General features: G+C 36.4%; 1 long non-coding RNA gene across 5 annotated transcripts; it reads left to right on the top strand.

The window, feature by feature from the left end:
* The first annotated feature begins 1,213 nt into the window (after positions 1-1,213).
* On the top strand, positions 1,214-4,087 carry LOC113330684. Of its 5 annotated transcripts, none has more exons than XR_003350436.1 (3): positions 1,214-2,232; positions 2,451-2,592; positions 2,716-4,087. It is a non-coding gene; the product is annotated as an uncharacterized LOC113330684 (long non-coding RNA). The 5 variants fall into 5 exon arrangements; XR_003350434.1 differs by having other exon boundaries at positions 1,216-2,039; positions 2,123-2,592; XR_003350438.1 differs by having other exon boundaries at positions 1,216-2,592; positions 2,716-2,795; positions 2,952-4,087.
* The last annotated feature ends 10,487 nt before the right edge of the window (positions 4,088-14,574 follow it).

Genomic DNA, 14,574 nt, shown 5'->3' with positions numbered 1-14,574 from the left:
ACTGCTTATGGAGCCGACAACATCTCATGGATTTCTTCTGGAATCCATTACTGACAAAAATAAGCAAAGAAAATAAACAAAACTTAAAACAAAGGATAAACATCCAAACACATGGTACTAATACAATAACAATAAATCTCCAACTTCGTCACCTTCATAGTCAACGAATTATTAATTTACAAGTGTACAAATGGATACACTCTTTTATGGAAAAGTTTCCTACTTGGTCACTTCAGGGACCGCAAATAGGAACGACTAGCACTTTTATAACGGGTCACTTCTGGGACCGAACGGCTAGCGGACCGTGCCTTTTGCATCCATACTATGCTAGACGAAATTCCAGCTTCTGGTGGAATTGTTTCAAAATCTCTGGAGATTATTTAGAGCAAGAGAAATTAAATTTATGTTATCCTCTAGGGATACAAAAATTTCTCGCTTCGCCGGTATTAAAATCGCAAGTACCATAACAAAAATAATTAGCGGAAAATTATTAAAGTTTACGGAGTCGCGGTTCTCACCTTCCCGCACTTACCCAAAAACATTCGTACAAGTTTGCAATACTTATAGAACAACTTGCCTCCATTAATAGTGTTACTACCCTGATCAATAGAAGCAACAAAGTCAGTACTACTATCCACATATATAATCAAAAACACAAATTCAACTCAAAACACAAATATAAATTGTGAAGTTGATTATATGACTTTGTGGGTATCATCCCCGACAGCTTGGCATAAACATCGTCGAACACTGGTTTATCAATTGGCGACATCGAGCTATTCGTGCTGATAACGTGTTATACTTGAACAAAAATTCTCATGTTCACTTGCTCACGTAAGTACGTTTGGTGCTGAAATACTATGGTCAATTAACATATCAACTGATTTAAGCACAAGCAATGAGTGGGCAGTATTAGATTAAAATTAATAACTAAATACAATAGAAGTGAAAGGAAGAAGTTTAATCTTGTTTACTTCTCTGTTTTCTCAGCTTTTCAATCTCTTACACGAGCGAACATCTCATGGGTATTTATACACTCAAATGCATGACTAGTAGTAAACATTTACAAGACACGTTTGAAGGTGACGTGTCATTATTAGCTAAGTTTTAGCTCTTGACATTTATCTCCACTTGATTAAGTCGGCTGGAGGAAGCTTCTGGTGGGTTGGCCACCAATTTAATATATGTTTTGGTGGGCCACTTCATTTAACCTGCGTTCACATAACACTTTACATATTATACTTCAGTTTCTTCTTTATTTTACAGTCGAGAAAATCAATGAAACTCTCCACCATCTCCATCACTGCCACCACCATTTTCATCTTCATCTCCGTCACCATCAACACCAACAATAGAATCGTCTCTGTCGCCATCATCACCATATCAGTGAGTTATCACACATTTACTCTTTAATTTCATATATAAAAAATATCTCTCCTATTTCTCTACGGAAATCACCACCAGCACCACCATATCCTCCGCCAACTGATTCCGATTTAATTGAAAATTATTATCAGAAACAAATGGTTCATAATCAGAAACACCTTCTTCTTCTTGTAAAGATTAATTTCAAAATCAAATTCAAAAAGATTGAGATCTGATTTTAGGTCTTAAGTTCTGGTAAGTTCATTTCGATTTGAACTGGATTGGGATTAAAGAACCTAAAATTGATGATTACAATTGGTTAATACAGATTTTTCCGCATCGATTTGGAAGAGGCAATGGATATCGTCATCAATTTATTGTATCTGAAGATACAATCATCCAAAATGATTAAAAATTGGTTATTTTCTTTCTCTTGTTTTGAAGTTTCTGTTGGTGTTGGTGGTATTGTAACTGGTGGTGATGTAGATAGAGAAAGGTTAGACGACGGAATTGATGGAGATTGTTCTGGTTGGAATGGTGAAATTTCGCGATTGAGATAATGGTGGTTAAGATTGTTTATTGTGTTGGTGGTTGAAGATGGTGGTGGTGGTGATATCTACCGTATGGGAAAAGAAAAGAGTATACAAATGATGGTGGTATAACTTATTGCCAAGGTATGGTTTCCATCCTGAAATTGTTTAATGTCAGTTAAATTAATTTTAATTGAACAGTGGTTGAATTGAATAATGGAAATTAGGCTTGGATTTTAATTGAAATTGGAAGAAGGGGTATGGAGTGGATTTGCTATTAGACTTGGATTTGTTAGCCTCTGTCAAGATGCATAGTTGAAAATGTATTTACAACAAGGTAAAAGTTTGAACTGGGAGTGGATAGTTGGATTTGTTATTATTCGTTAGGTGTTGTGGCGATTTTCGATAGACCTTTAAATGAATATTTGGAATGGGGGTGAATAGTTGTAGGAGAGAACAAGGTCAAAGAGAGCTAATACAAGAGAACAATGATTAGGTGTTGTAGTGGGTATGTGGTGTTGCAGTTGAACTGAAGTTTGTTGGTCTTGTGGCTAGAAATTGGGAGTAAAAGGCATTGGTGGGAAACAAGATGCAGCTGTATTGTTACAACAAGAAGTACTGGTGGTGATATTTCCGGATTACTGAAATGAGTGTTGCAGGCGGTGCTGATGGATGAGTTATTTTTGGCTGAGTTGATGTGGGTACTTTATTAAATCTTCTTTATTTAATGATACAATTTCATACAAATTATGGTTGTAATGATACAATTTCATTTCTAATGTTTTACTAAACCTGTTGTGTTAATATTCCACGGTTATAGATGATGAATGCTTGCACATCTTGTTTTGAGCAGCTGTCGGTCTTCACACAGCAGGAGATATTGGTTTTCATCTGCACAAGGTACAATTTTATAGATTTCGTTATTGCTGGATTCGTTCGCCTTGTGTATCCATTTTGTAGCCTATATGGAACAACTTTTATAGCTTGAACATATTATTTATACTATGTTTAACATTTTGTGACGGAGGAGGTGGTGAAGGTTATGAGTGTGTGTAGGCAATGGTGATGGAGCCAGTGGGTGGAAATACAGGTTTAAAGACCATTCAACAAAGTCGTCGGCATAAGGTTGAAAAGCACGTCCTCCTTGTATGTATGGTAAGGTCAATTTCCTCATATTTCTTCGGTTACAGTTTATTGGTTTATAATTGTTCGATAAAATATTTTTGATGATAAGGCTCTTATGTTTATTCTTTTTTGAATAATAAACGTATACAAAATTGAAGTAAATGGATTGTTAATAGATACGTGCATGATACTAAAAATGATATAAAAGAAATTATCCAAAGATTCCAGAATCAACTTCCTATAGTAAATGGTGGTGGTAGTGTATGTTGCAGTGGAGGTGGTTTGTTTTGTTAGAATTAGTGGTGATATGTTGCAGTGGACTTGTGTTGGATGTACTCAAACTATTGGAGACAACTTGAGCTAGTTGCTTCCACTATTGGAGACAACTTGAGCTAGTTGCTTCCTTTTTTGGAGACAACTTGAGAAAGTTGCTTTCACTTTTGGAGGCAACTTGAGCTGGTTGATTCCAGATTGGAGGCAACTTGAGATAGTTGATTCTATTTAGGAGGCAACTTGGTTATGTTTTTGGGTCCATTCATTCATATGAAATTATCTGATATTATCTTATAAACGAATCTGTGGTCCATTCATTCAGAAAATGTGTGTTCGACTCACACTAGGTTCATTCATTTGTGTGTATGTTTTAATTTTTGGAGACAACTTGTGATAGTTGCCTCCATATTTGGAGACAACTTGGGCTAGTTGCCTTCATTTTTGAAGACAACTGGAGCTAGTTTCCTCAAATTCGGAGACAACTTGAGTTAGTTGGTTCCATTTTTTTTGCAACTTGTTTCTGTACACTATTTGTTGGAGACAACTTGAGTTAGTTTCCTCCACTTTTGGAGAAGACTTGAGCTAGTTGCCTCTGATATGGACACAACTTCAGCAAGTTGACTCCACCTGACGGTGGTAGTTGGCGGCAGTGATGGTGGTTGACGGCGGCGGTGGGTGGTGAATACGAGGAAAGTGGTGGTGGTGGCTGATGGTCATCGGTGGCGGAAAGTGATGGTTGGTCGTGGCGATTGGCGGTGGCGGAAAATGGCGGTGGTCGGCGGTGGAGGTGGTGGTTGGTGGATATCGGTGGTGGTGGTTGGCGGCGACGGTGGTGGCGTTTGGTGGACGGAGGAGGCGGTGGTGGTTGACGGTGGTGGAAAGTAGTGGTGAGCAGTAGAGTGTTTTTTTTTTTAATAGTGTAGTGGTGGTGGTGGTTGACGGTGGTGGAAATTAGTGGTGAGTAGTAGAGTTTTTTTTTTTTAACAGTGTAGTAGTAGTGGTTTTGTATATAATCATATAAAAAATGGTATTTTAGTAATGTATTAAACTTAGGGGTATTTGTACAAGTTGATAAGGGTATTTTGGAAGGGGCCCTATAGTATGGGTATTTAAATAATCTTCCCTCTAAAAAAACCAAAAATGAATATACTGGCATGGAATTTCCAAGGAATAAATAACCTAACAACAATTCAACATCCGAAGGGCATAACTTCCTTATATAAACCTGATATCCTATTCTTGTCCGAAACTCTAGCCAATGAAAGGCATACGTCGGGACTTGCTTAAATCCTTCAATTGCAAAACCTATCCATAGTGCCCAAGATTGGTAGAAGCGAGGACTATGGCTCATGTGGAAAAACAACATTCGGGTTCTGCTCTAATCCCAAAGTTACATCCACGTCCTTGTCACTCCCCCTGCTCCAGGGAAACCATGGCTCTGCACCGGACTTTACGGCCCTCCACACCCAGACGCTAGAATCGATTTGTGGCAAGATTTTCCATCTATTTCCCTAACATCAATAATTCAACCTCCTGGGTGCTAATAGGTGACTTTAATGAGGTAATGGACCAAACGATACAAAAGGAAGAAGACATGTCACATAGTGTCAAACTTTACCATTCCTCGCAATGATAGATCAAATGGGATTCATCGATCTAGGATTGCGTGGAGATCCTTTCACTTGGACAAACAATCAGCAAGGTCAATACAACATTATGGAAAGACTGGATAAGCAATTGCAACTCCTCATTGGCGTACCGCTAATCTTCATGCAGCAAAACAATGAACTGGCAAGGACAAAAAAACTACAATTTTGAACATATGTAGCTATCTCACCCGCAACTCAAGCAAATTGTTGAATCAGCATGGACCCAACAGAATGATGCGGAGCCAGCTCTAAACCTCCAACTAAAGTTAATCACAACTGGACAAATCATTATGGACTGGAATAAGGAGACCTTTTGTCACCACCCGAACTTGATAAAAAAATCGACATCACAAATCCAAAGGGCTTAACATCGGTGTGCTATTATACAAGGAGACGAGCTGGATTACTGGCTAACTTAAGAAAAAGAACTTCGAAGTCAACACCTAAGAGCTTCGCCAATGGTGAATGTGGATCTTTCATATGTGGCATCACTTTTAAGACATCCTCTAGGTATAAAATCCTAAATATTAGGAGAAAATAAATTTTATCTCCAACCCATAAAATGTTATATCATTCTTTTACTTATTTGTAAGTATATAATTGGTTAAATATTTTTTTAATGATTTTTATTAATAAAAATGTGACTAGGATGGAAAGACATCTTGTAAGTGAATATCTAAAACTAGAGGTTGACCTAGAGGATGTCTAACTTTTTTTATGCCATATCATCCTCGCATCAATGGGTTGGAGACGATTTTTTGTTGTGTATCCTACGTGGATGAAGACGTTTTCTTCACACACATTCCATTGGAGAAGTTCTAAGCTTAGAGCTTCTCCAGTTGCATGTGTGTGGAGATAAATGTGAAAATCCACCTAGGATACACATTCATTTTCTCTAAAATCATTCTCCAACCTCGATGTCTTAAACCAATGTATAGATGACTTTGGATAGACATTGTCAAGATGAATGTCTAGTTTAATATATTAACTAGACATTCTCCTTGACATTGTCTACCATCCTAGTCAGCGTTTACTTAATTGAATTGACTTTAATATATTAACTAACCATTTTTATCTCTAATAAAATCTTAATTATGGAAAATAAAATTTATACTAATTAAAAGAAGAGGTTACATGCAATACTGTTGGAGATGGATTTTTTTCTCTCCCTAATTTTAAGGAAAAATAGATTGAGGATGTCTTATTTGTGTTTCCACATCGGAAACACACACAATGACCATTGGAAAAGCTCTTACTTCGATGTCATGCAACATATTGGAAACAAAGATCCAGAATACAATAGCTTCAACCAGGAGACAATAATACGACGTTCTTCCACACAAAAGCAACTATCCACCATAGTCGCAATAACATACAACAATGGCAAGATCCACAAAACAATTGGGTCATCGATAAAGATCAGGTATTCCATATCATCCTCAATCATTTCACCACCCAGTACACAGCTCCCTCCATAATAATAGATGAGGACCTATTTGCTAAAATCACACCAAGATTGACACCAACATTATGTGACATGCTATCGGCGGAAGTAACCACAACAGAAATTAAACAAGCTTTGTTCTCCATTATTTATGAAAGTGCTCCTGGCCCTAATGTCTATACCAGTAAGTTTTTCAAAGTTTTTTGGGAAACTACACAAAATCAACTAATAACCATGGTACGAAGTTTTTTTAGTTCTCTAAATATCCACCCCATCATGAATCACACAAATATTACACTAATTCCAAAAGTGGAAAACCCAACAAAACCATCCCAATTCAGAGCTATCAGTCTATGCAATGTCACGCACAAAGTGATATCAAAAATCTTAGTCAACCGTATAAGACCCCTTCTACCATTTTTAATAAGTCCATATCAAAGTGCATTCGTTCCACAAAGATCAATACATGATAACGTAACAATTGCGGGGGAACTATTTCATCACATCAGAACCTCAGTAATCACCAAAGTTCCAAAAATAGTTGTGAAACTAGATATTTGGAAAGCCTATGATAGCCTAGAGTGGGGTTTCATCAAAAAATCATTTTCCAATGGGTTTTTCGACCATATTTGTGGATTATATTATGATATGCATCTCTTCAGTCACCTACTCAATCAACATCAATGAAACCCCTCATGGTTTCATCACTCCAACGAGGGGCATCATATAAGGTGACCCCACCTCGTCCTATATATTCATTATATGTGCAGAAATCTTATCAACAAATCTGGGAAATCTGGAAGCCAAAAAACTGGTAGGAGGACTCCGCATATCAAAAAAAGTTTCGCTGATCTTACATCTTATGTATGCAGACAATCTCCTCATCTTCTATGAGGCCTCTCAAGAAAGTAACAACCACCTTCAGAGAATTCTTCACTCCTACAGCTCCTCAGCAGGACAAATCATCAATACCGGAAAATCAACAATCATTCACCACCCAAGGCTACAACCACATGTCATAGACTCTCTACACCAATTCTTCAACATGCCAACCACATCAAACCCACCTATATATTTGGGAGTGAAATTCAAACACGGTAGAACTTATTACCATATATTCGAACAATTACTTCAAAGGTTGGCACGTAAAGCTCAAGGCTGGATGACAAAATGACTTAATCATGCAGGGAGGTTAGTACTCATTAAGAACTCTTTAACACCTACATACAACCACCTTGTGCAGACGCAGCTCTTCCCCACACACGTGCAAAAACATATTGATATAATCGCCAGAATTTTTTTTCTGGGGCCACGATTCCTCTATTAAAAAACTACATCGATTGGGATGGAACAAGCTAAACAAATCTATAGCACAAGGGGGACTTGTCATCAGGAAGAGTAGTCATCACAACAAAGCTTTGCTCATGAAAATAATATGGAACATCCACGGTAAGCCTCACTCCTCTGCATCAAACTCTATAGCAATAAATACCTCAATCATCAACCTATATTCCAAGGTACAATCTCAATACCTTCTTATGCTAGTCCACAATGGAAACAAATGGCATCCCTCATACCTTACTTCAAACAACTTATATTTTATTGCACAAGAAACGATTTAGACACACATATCCAAGCTAATTGGATACCTCGTTTTCAAAACCTTAATCCTACCCAATGCTACCCTATCAAATTGTAGTTGATATCATTGACCCTAATACTCATAACTGGAGACATGGTTAGTTAAATAACCTTCCACTTACAGCGATCCAACATATAATAAATATCCACCCCCCACTTGACAACCCCTCAGATAGAATCGTTTGGCCACTCTCAAAATCAGAAAAATACACCAGCGCTTCCGGATACAATTGTCTGATCCAACGGTATAACTACTCACAACAAACCCTCTTCCAAACACCAAATTTCTGTGGACCTTACCATGTCCACCAAAAATTCATCTTTTCCCGTGGAAATCTATGAACGAAGAACTAACAACATTCTCTCTCTTACACCACATCAACCTCAACAACTCCAACATCTGCCCACGATGCAGCGCTGAGGCGGAATCAACCGAACACATGCTTATACACTGCCAAGTGGCAATGAATACTTGGATCATCCTTTCCAACCGCATAACAACAAACCAACTCACTAGTAATAACCAACCAATTACCTTAATTCCTCAAACAACCATATCGCAAATAATCCAAGAACCTGCACCTATTTCTACCATTATTTTTTTCTGCTTTCTACTTTGGTCACTTTGGACAAACAGAAACGAACTCGTTTTCAGAAAAACCGACTCACCTCCTGAAGATATTCTTGCGCGAGCATTAAAACAACAACAAAAATTTTAATGGGCAAAACGATAACCCCACCAATTCTCCCTGGGGAACCGTCATCCAGGATTACTACAAGCAACCTCAGAACAACAACAACAATATCGGTAGGATGGACCAGACCAGAACCGGATTAGATACAAATAAACACAGATGGAGCTGCTAGGGGACACCCAGGAATGGTCGGAGCAGGGTTCATTTACAGGGATTCAAATGCGCAAACAGTGATGGTTGTTGCACAACCTTTAGAAATAATGAATGTCATCACCACAAAGACATGGGGAAACTGTGATAGCAACCAGAACGGCGACAGCAAGACAATGAACTAAAATGCTGTTTGAAACGGATTCAAAGAATCTCATGCATTTCATAAAGCTCCTTGGTATATATCAGAAAAATGATTGCAGAAATAAAACAAAGAATGCGTCAAATTTATTTCTGTGATATTCAACATAATTATCGGGATGGAAACCAAGCAGCAGATGGTCTAGCAAACTATGCGGCGGACGAAAGCCAAGCAACAAATTATTCGACCACAATATGGGACCGGGCAATCCAACCTTTCATTAATCAAATTCTCCTTAGTGACTCGATGGGTATCAAATACCCTTGTGTAATAACAATTTAATTAATGTTTATAATATACATGCTTCAAAAAAAATGCCTTTTAGCCTTAGGATCCACTAGGTTGGTAGAGGTTCAACTTAGCCAATTGCATGAAACATTTTACACCCAAACGATTATAACATGTTCTTCGTATGTTTCGAGAATAAAACCCTTTTTGTCGATTCTATAGATGATGAATGTGTTTTCTGCTCTTCTGAAACCGTAACAATACACAAATTCTTCCACTATTATTATGCTAGAACCGTATGAGCTTTACCTCTTAATCCTATTTTAGCGACAAACACAATAAGTCGTAATGTTTTAAAGGATTTTCATAAGGTGTTGCGTCTGAAACTGATAAACATGGATCAATGTTGGTACGTTTAGAAAGAAAAATGTAGCAAGATTTTTCAGAAAAAATGGTCTCAAGTATTTGTACATCAATGAAAATTCATAGACACTTACATTTTAGGGAAGGGGATGAAACGCCAATTGTTGCTTGTACACCTGATAGTGCTGGAAAAAAATTGAACCGGCTTTATGCAAAATCCATTGCTAGTTGATTGTGATTCTTCACGAAAAGATTCTAATTGTGTCCATGGAATGTTAACTCGTGATGATACATGAAATTGTAGAGAAGCATGTACATGGCCATCAAATAGCAGCTTCAACAAAAGAGGCAGAAAATCCTTCCTAAAGACAATCAAGTGGGCATAACAAACAAAACTTTAGAATCTCAACATAAAAATAAATTGCTGGAAAATTTCGATTACATGTCATGGACAAACAAAAACATGAAATGACAATGTTATACAATCTCGAGGCAGTTTAAATGATTTCATATTATAATTTTTCTTTGGAATTCGTGTTCATATATCGAACCGGAAGTCGTGCAATAAATATCCTTGCTAAAAAAAGGAAAATGGTTTTTCATCAACGTAAAAAATGGGAGTCAATGCAGCCAAGATATTTGATGTTAGTTGTAGCTAGTAGCACAAAAGTTAACTGCTAGAAATCTTACCATTCAAAAACTCTACTACAAATGCAACCAGAATCTGATGTTAGTCGTGCCTCTTCAATGATTGTCACAAAAGGGATTGTTATTTGGGACCGTCTAATACCAATTAGTTGGTATTCTTATTTAATATATAGTTTTTTTATCCTCAAATTTTATCATACGATGGCCCTTTTAATGAGCTTCCCTTCACAATATTTTAGAAATAAAAGACCAGGTGTCGAAGAAGGAAATGGAGGGCACGCTTTTATATATTTGTATACCCTGTGTTTGCTTTGTGTTCGTGACTAATGCTTTCAAGCTCAGTCTTCGCCACTTTAATCAAGGAATGTGCTCTTCATAGAAGGATTTCTACAAGAATCTCATTTGAAACTTATGAATCTTTCTCACTTTCATACAAGTATTTGAAGAATGGTATAATGTTTTGGTAAAGAGTCAGAAGAGTTTGAGCTACATATGAAAGTTCAACTTTTTCACTGTTATTTAAATATATCTTGTTAACAATCAAAGGAACTTTTGTATGTCGGGAGACATGTCGCTATCAAACTATTACAACATATATACATTGGTGAATAATATTTTAGAAAATAGTGATCCTCATCTCATTTTAAGAATTTTTTTTCTTTAAGAAAGTAAATATTGTTTCCTCTTTCTATTTTTCTTCTTATTGTATTCATCTTAGTAGTTTATGATAGGTGCCTGATTTTGCATTATGTCATATATCTATGTTGGCATTTACCTCATCTTTTGTTGTTTAAACTCCTATTTTGTACCAAATTCTGTATTTTAATGATTTCATGAATAATTATTTAATACTAATTATTTTTATGATTTTAGGTAGTTTAATACAGCTTGGATGGCTGGGGAAGCGAAAAGGATCAGAAATTGGTGGCTAATGGCAAGCAAAGAGAGGAAATGAGGTACCGGGATAGAAGGCAGTGTTGAGGGACTGTCAAATAAGTTGCGCAATCCGTTTGTGTATCATCTGCAAGCCGTTTACATCTTCGAACACCTCATTGGTGTATTCATGCCCAACAGCGACCCCTATTTCAATCCCTAAACACCAAACTAGATGTTCAAGCGGTACAACAAAGAGTGGCCCTTTATTTCTCTTTCATCAGAACCCTCTTCCAATTTGGTTTGGACGACCATTTCTCCCTTTATCACTTCAATTAACTCTCCATCCCTTCACTGTGTCCGGATTTCTCTCACCATAACCCCATAATTTCTTATCTAGAAGAACACTCCAACCAAGATCTCTGTTCAATTGAAAAGTCTCTGTTCAGTTGTGCTTCTTTCTAAATCCAATTCTTTCACCAGCAGTGACCTAGCAATAGGTAGGGTGGCTTGATTGAGCAAAAAGGATGGATCCTATCTGCCGACGCCATACTGGAAATAAGAACAAGCAACTGAAGAAATGGTTCTCTGAATCAGTCATGGTGAGTTGCAGTTAATGGTGTAGTACTGATTTGTACTTTATTATTGTATAATGGCATTGGTGAGATTTGGGAAAATTGATATAAATAGGGAGGAGTCTGTATTTTGAAAGCATGCCCGGAGTAGCCGGTGCAAGCTGTAGTATTAGTTCAGGTTTTATTTCAATGTTTGTTAAGTTCTAAAAATCTCTGCTAGGGTTGAGATGAAACCCCTAAATATTTAAAATTTCATGGTTTGATTTACTTGTTCTTCACGGGATTTTGAATGAGAAACATGATTTCATCTCTGAATACTAGCAATTTACTTTCACCTTGTATGTAAAGCATTCATGGTAGTTAGAACAATTCTTTGTTACGTATTCAAGTTTATATGAAATGATTTAGTTCAATTTGTGATTATCTATGATTTAAACAGATAGGTAATGCTAGGGATTGACATATTTTGCTGAGGTTAAATTATCCATATGTGCAAGTGATTTATCACATCTTCAAGGTAGTTTGAGGCTAGAACCTCTATAGCTCTTTGATTAAAAAGGGAACTGGTATATCAAACTAGGGAATTCTATGCATCTAGGTGGTGGATTCAAAGCCCTAGTTCATCTTTATTTTGCCTTTTAGTCTTATTTTTTTTGTATAATCATTCATATCCTTGTCGTATCGACAACCCACTTCGTCTCTAAATTAGTATTCATAGAACCTTGGAAGTTCAGTTTCACCAATCCAACTCCCCGTAGGATCGACCCTTATTTGCCGTTATCTATGTTCTAGACACCGTGCGCTTGCGGTTTATAATTGTAGGTTTCTAAGTCCTACCAAGTTTTTGGCACCGTTGCCGGGGAATTGGCAAACGGTGTAGTTAAATTGATAGGTTCTGTTTACACTAGTTTGTAGTTAGGAATTATATATAGCTTTTGTTTTCTTATAAAAAAAAACAAAAAAACAAAAAAAGAAAACGCTACTGATTTAATCATCCTTACCGCTCTTGTATCTTTTTTTCTTTTTTCTTTTACTATGCTGAATATCCCTGTATCTTGTTTAAAATATTGCATTGACACTTAGCTTTGTGTTTAGTTGTCTCATAGCTTTTGGATTTGTATTTAGTTTATATTTCTTTTTCTGTTTTAAATTAGCTTAATTACAGTCCAACAGAATTTGTGCACAGTTTTTAGTCAGTTCATTTTTATTTTATTTTGTACATAGCATTTGATTAGTTCTGTCCCTCTTATAGCATGTCTTGTGGTTTTTCGTGTTCGCTGAGTCATTTTCTTTGTGTCATTTGGAACACTTCACTTTGTTGTTTTTAGTATTATACATAGTGCCTATTTGTCTGTTAATACCATTTAGAAGTCTAGGAGTCCATCTCTTGTATGGGTCAGGGTTCTTACTGTTGTCTTTTGTCTTCTTACTGTTGTCTTTTGTCTTTGTGTTTCAGTTAGAATTTTATAGCTTAATCCATGTTCTGTAGCTTTTTCATTTTACATCTCATTCGAATTTTTTCTTGTAGCTTTTTGTAGTTTGGTACAAGTTACATCTGTGTTGTTCGTTCTCATTTCATAGAGTCTAGGTAGTAATTTGTAGGTCCTGCATCTTTATCATCTTTGTACATTATACCGTTTATGTTGTTAATGCATGTTTCATACTATTTGTCTATATTTTTGGTTAGTCTACCTTTCTCTTAGCATTTCTTTGTTAATTTATATATTCATCTCTTTGTTTGTATTTTTAGTCGTAGTGCTGACTGCATAGTAGCCTAGTTAGCCCGAGATCATAGTTTATATAAATAATATCTTAGCTCTTCTTATTTCTGTTATTTGCTTTCACTGTCTTTAGCTTAACTTTATGTTAGTCCAGTGCACTCTATAGCTTGGTCATCTCATTTTTCTGTACATAGAATGTAATTAGTCTTCTGTCCCACTTATAATTTGTCTGTAGCTTAATACTAGCATTAGCCGGTGGTAGTTCATTGTAAATATATACAGCTTGAGAATTAAATGTGTAGCTTGAGAATTATATCCAACAAAATTGTCTCGCTCTATGACATTTGAACATACACCTTCATTTCACCATGAGTATCAACATATTTAACACATACAAGAGCAGTCGAATTGATAAACCTCAAATTTGAAATGTACCCCATCTAAGAATTAACTGAACAATGAATTTACCATAAGAAGCTGATGAAACAGCATCACACTTACTAGGATCGAATAACAAGCGAGGATCAACAAGTTGGACTATACGTTTATGAATTTTGTGCTCCCAACATTCATTATCCAGTAGAAGCATTTTAACAATTAGCTGCCAGGTGATACTCGAAACACTACCATTAGCCAACATACCAACAATTGGATCTCTTAACCATGAATCTGGCCAGTACCCATTCTTAAAAATCAGCTCACATACAGAATTTCTACCAAATTCATCCATTAAAATTGAACTAACATAGAGTGCAAAAGAACATGAAGTAATTGTATCAAAACCGAATTCAGAAACACCAGCCAGATAACAAAGCCTCTTAATGAGTTTAAGATACTTCCTGGATCAAATATGTGACGATATGAATTGAGAATAGTTGAAAAACACTCACCAATTAGTGATTTGTGAAAACTCAAAATCTGATTCTTCCTCTCGAACTCATTCACGGAAGCGTTCACAGCCTTGGTTAGAATTGATTTGACTACTGAATCTTCTTTATCTTCGTCGAAGAAGAAAAATGAAGGAATCAAATATTTTTCTAAATCAGTGCCTGGATCCTCTTTTTCATCAAAGAAAAACGATGGAATCAACTC

The sequence above is a fragment of the Papaver somniferum genome, unplaced genomic scaffold (assembly GCF_003573695.1).
Source record: "Papaver somniferum cultivar HN1 unplaced genomic scaffold, ASM357369v1 unplaced-scaffold_118, whole genome shotgun sequence".
Taxonomy (NCBI): domain Eukaryota; kingdom Viridiplantae; phylum Streptophyta; class Magnoliopsida; order Ranunculales; family Papaveraceae; genus Papaver; species Papaver somniferum.
The sequence above is the reverse complement of the archived record's forward strand: the minus strand, read 5'-3'. Positions and strand labels throughout refer to the sequence as shown.